The sequence below is a fragment of the Saccostrea echinata genome, unplaced genomic scaffold, assembly GCF_033153115.1.
Source record: "Saccostrea echinata isolate AGI-Se365-2 ecotype Australia unplaced genomic scaffold, CSIRO_AGI_Sech_v1 ptg000257c, whole genome shotgun sequence".
Classification (NCBI taxonomy): Eukaryota; Metazoa; Mollusca; class Bivalvia; order Ostreida; family Ostreidae; genus Saccostrea; species Saccostrea echinata.
In genome coordinates, this window is record NW_026890006.1 from 1 (window position 1) to 5,261 (window position 5,261).

Genomic DNA, 5,261 nt, shown 5'->3' on the forward strand with positions numbered 1-5,261 from the left:
TTATTGACAGCGAGATAGTTCAAGATTTAATCATAAGTAAACCCCAGAGCAAATTAAATTTTCAACCATTTATCAATTGTTCAAGTTAAATTTGACTGATAATTACTTGCTAAAAATTCAACGGCATTTAAAACTGCAGCCATTTTTATTCCTATATTGCTATTAAGTCTCGAAATAACAAGAAAACTGTCTCGTTATAACGACATAAATAACTCGTTATAACGAGATAATTATCTCGTTATAACGAGTTAGTATCTCGTTATAACGAGATAATTATCTCGTTATAACGAGATAACTAACTCGTTATAGCGAGATAACTAACTCGTTATAACGAGATACTAACTCGTTATTACGCGATAATTATCTCGTTATAACGAGATACTAACTCGTTATAACGAGATAACTAACTCGTTATAACGAGATAACTAACTCGTTATAACGAGATACTAACTCGTTATAACGAGATAACTAACTCGTTATAACGAGATAACTAACTCGTTATAACGAGATACTAACTCGTTATAACGAGATAACTATCTCGTTATAACGAGTTAATTATTTTTTTTATCTTGTCAAAAATGAGCCTATCCGGCTTTCGTAATTTTGTATTTTTCCCTTCTATTTTTCTTTTTTAATTTTTATGTTTTTCATTTTTTTTCCATTTCTTCTTCCTAGTATAAACCTACATGTTTTTCAAAGCAAAACAACATATCTAAATCGTCGGATTTTCTGATGATTTAGTAAAATAACACCAAGTAGGGATCATAAAAACGGGTGTATATAAGTATAGGAGCGATAAAATCTAGATCATGACTACTCCTATTAATATCAATGAGGCTTCACTTGAATCCTTAAAAACCATCAGAAATATTAGAGGCAAAAGGGCTAAAGCAATATTAGAGATCAGAGATAAAAGGGAGAGGTAATCTTAGAAGTTCTAAAATTAATTCCCAATACCCCAAGTACAATCTTGGATCCCTGGTAGAAGATGGATTAATAATTTTGCCTTCCATTCTAAGACACTCTGATAATCCAGAACAAACACATCAGACATTCAAGCAACAGAAACCTCAGAAGATCGCTAAAATGAATAGTTTTTTAAAAATCCAAGATTTAGAGAGAGAGTTATCAGTAAAGGAAAGATAAGAGAAAGAGAGATTCAGATTAGAGATAGAAAGGATGAAATTAAGGAGAAAGACAAACTTTTGTGGAAGGGAGAAAGATATGTGGCTGAACAAGAAAGAAAAAACTAACTCTATTACACAAGAGCATGAGTGCTAGTCGAGAGAAAGCAGAGAATGTTTGAAGAGATGCAGAAAAAGTTTGAAATTAAAGAGGAAGAAATGACTGAAAAAAATTCTACTAGAGAAAGAGAGACGAACAAATGCAAATATTTGTAGATCAGAGAGAGAGAGTGGGGGTACAAAGATTATATTAAAAAGAATGAATAGAAAAAGTGGAACAATTCAGAATAAGAAAGAGCGAAGTAGATCTTAAAGAGAAAGAAATTGAAAAGAGGGATAGAGATTTAAGACAAATGACAAAAGAAGACAAAAGAGGGAGAGAGATTTAAGACGAGTGAAAGCAGAGAGAGAACATTTAGAATACATTTCACACATAAATAGGTTGGCTCCTCAAAATGTTTATCATAACAGTGAAAAAACAGAAGATAAGAGAAGTAGCACAAAAACACGATGCAGTCTTGCAACTCCCAAATTGTCAGCATATGATGGGAAATCAGAGTGGAAATCCTATGTTGTACGGTTTTACCATATTGCAATGAAATACATGTGGAATGATAATGAAAAAAAATAGACAAATTGATAGTATCATATCAAATAATTTAGTTATCGATAAAATCCTTTTGAGAAAATTTTTTAGTTGATTTAGATATTATTGAATTTTTTTTCTGCCCTTTACTGGCTTTAGATACAAATCATACATACAATGTATTGGACCCGCAGGACGACTTGACCTGGCGAAGTAACCTTTGAATGGCCTTCAGACAATTTTTATATTTTCGGTTATGGCATATAACTAACCACTGAGCCTAATTATAGGGATTGATTGATTGATTGTATGTTGTTTTACGTCCCATTCGAAAATTTTTCACTCATATAGAGACGCCACCATATACCGGTGAAGGGCTTCAAATTTTGACCTTTACTCGGCACTCAGGGCCATTGAGCAGTGAGGGATCTTTATCGTGCCAAAGCCTGTCGTGACACGGGGCTCGGTTTTTAAGGTCTCATCCGAAGGACCCGCAACTTTCACTTCAAAGTGCCTTGCGCATGGCGAAGGAAGAGTTGCTACCCATTTTTTATCGACTTAGGTCAATCGCGGCCGAGATTCGAAATCACGACCTCCCGATCACGAAGCGAGCGCTCTACCGACTGACCTATCGTGAACGGTCTGATTATAGGGATATTTCTTTTGTAACATAAAAAACTGTATTCAACCTATAAAACAAAAAATCAAAATAAAAATAAAAGATTTTATACACATGTTTCTACCCCTACTCATTTGAACCGTTCTTATCAATCAAAATTTCGAATAACCACGCCTGCTCGAACAAAATGATATTGAGATTGTTAGTTGAAATGTCAGAAAAAGTAAACAATGCTCAACTGTGTTTACTACGAATTTATAAGAGAGCTGAATAAACTCAGCTCTTGATTCCCAAAACTAACCCATAGATCTTATTTCAAACAACTTTAAGGATTGATTGATTGATTGTATGTTGCTTTACGTCCCATTCGAGAATTTTCCACTCATATAGAGACGTCACCATATACCGATGAAGGGCTTCAAATTTTGACCTTTACTCGGCACTCAGGGCCATTGACAGACGATGCAAACAAACTTTCATCAAAAATCTTGAAAATAACAACTAAAGTCATACATATATAAGTAAATGAATAAGTTTAACTGTATAGATTATAATTTTCATTCAAATTTCACAATAATGCGAATTAAAGTGATATACAGGTGCATAGATTAATAAGGATAATTACAGAGTAGAATTTTGAACATTATAGAAAATTTAAAATTTATAAATATTTTAGAAAATTAATATTTGTATCATTTACAACTAAAATGGGTCCAAAAATATATAACAATCCGGGCATCCATTTTTGTCGGTATCATCTGTCTTTAATATTCATGTTGAAGACCAGTTAGAAAATTATTGACTGATGATTCGCAAAAAATCCTTTATATACATGTACCTAGATCTTGAACCCTCTTTATCATGGATCTCTGATTTTGTGGAATATGAGAATTTTACTTTATATTTAAATTCTTACGTAAAAAGTGGAAGCCAACATACAGATATATCCTAGAACCAGGGGACTTGAATTGAATCAAATGTATTCCTCACTAGGCTAGAATGCTTTCTATGAATTCTCAATTTTATTTGTAAATTTCTGGAGGATTTTCAAATTAATTGCTTATTTCGAAAGTAAAACCCATTGCTGCTCCTTTTTTGAATCTGAAGTAATGACATTCATCAGCTACACTACATGGGGATGCTTACGTATCGATATAAGAGATTGCAGCCTTGTTATTTCTGAGAGAGAAAAAAGAGAATTTTCATCCATAATCTTGTGTTAAATTCTGTCGTACCCCTACCTTACTTCCGGTCCATGAGTTGAAAATATTTTAACCTAGTACTTAACATAAAGATAATTGCATATAATATGCCCATTGCAACCCAAGTCTGTCCCCAGGAACTAGTACTTGGACTCACATGCTTCACCACACAAGGATTTTTTTAAATACAATGTACGTATAGTTCATCTCACAAGAAACCGAGCGATAATTCTGTATAAGTTATAAATTAAATCATAATACAGAATGTACTCTTGAGAGTTGAACACATCAACCATAAAGAAAGGAAAATTTATCAATTATCGAAGTAATTTCGCCTTTTTTAAATACAAAAAAATATGCATTTAACATTTGTTAAAAATACACTGCAAAAATGTTACACAATACTGCTTTCATGTATTGCACGTTTCTATATTATTAAGCATTACATAAATATTTCTGGATTCCAAATAATGACACATTTCTAGTGGAATTCCTGGTGGACCAATTTTTGGGTCACCCTTGCCCACGAATTTACATCTCCAACAAAACCTTGGCAATATTTCAATTTATCATGTCTTTTGAACTTTAACCTACTTAAGAATATATTTTCCCACGAATCAGTCAGATTGACAAAAGACTTTCAAAGGTTTAATGTATTTTTTTTAAAAATTTGACCAACTTAGCAAAGTCAGCGGGGTCTGAACGCTGGATTCAGGAACCATGAATTTTACAATTTCGGTAAAGGGTTAGTTACTCATTGAAATTGAGCTAATAGTTTGCCTGCTACATGTATATGAAAGAAATATTCAAAATTATAATGTATTTTAGAATATATTGCAATTAAGCCCCATCCTGGGGCCTGAAACATTTGCCTATATCCATGAATTTCACAATTTGATAGAAGACTACGTGTTTATTGTATCATAGAAACTATTTGCCTGCTATATGTCCATGTGTAGAGAAAAATATTTGTGATGTTATTTATTTTCAACATATTTGGATGGCTGAGACGTTAAACAGAACTCATCTATGCCTAGCTATAGTGTCTGTGTGGAAGCAAACGATAGGAATTTGAGATTCAGATTTCCATACGTCATGGTGGTCATCAGATCTGGACACAAAACCACGAAGTTCACGCCCAACATTCTTTTTTTTTTCTTTAAAGAAAATTGTCTATTTAATTAGAAACAAATTTTAACTGAGAAAAAAGATTGAATTAAATAGATAATCCTTATTTCACCTAATTTTCTAATGTGGTTTACCAATCTTAGAGGAAATTCGAATACCTTCTGATTGATCGCCTCCAAATAATTAATCGATTTGCAAAATAGGGTCATTTCAACATCACATGATTGTCACTCTGTATGTATGATGATGTTAAGTGTATTCAAAAATTTGAAAGTTAGGGAACAAAAATGACACAAAATAAAAAAAAAAATAGATCAAAATAATATCAACATTGTGAAGAGATATGAAAAGAAGACCTTGACAACTTCACCTGCTTGGTTGGATGACCCCGAATTGGCAGGAATTGATTAAGCGAGTAGCTATAGTCAGACAAGCATTTCAATGTAAACCAGGAATTGATACTTATTAAGCTAATAGCTATAGTCAGACAGGCATTTCAAGGTAAACAGGCAGAAGAGTAAAAAGGTGTAGGAAATTGGATC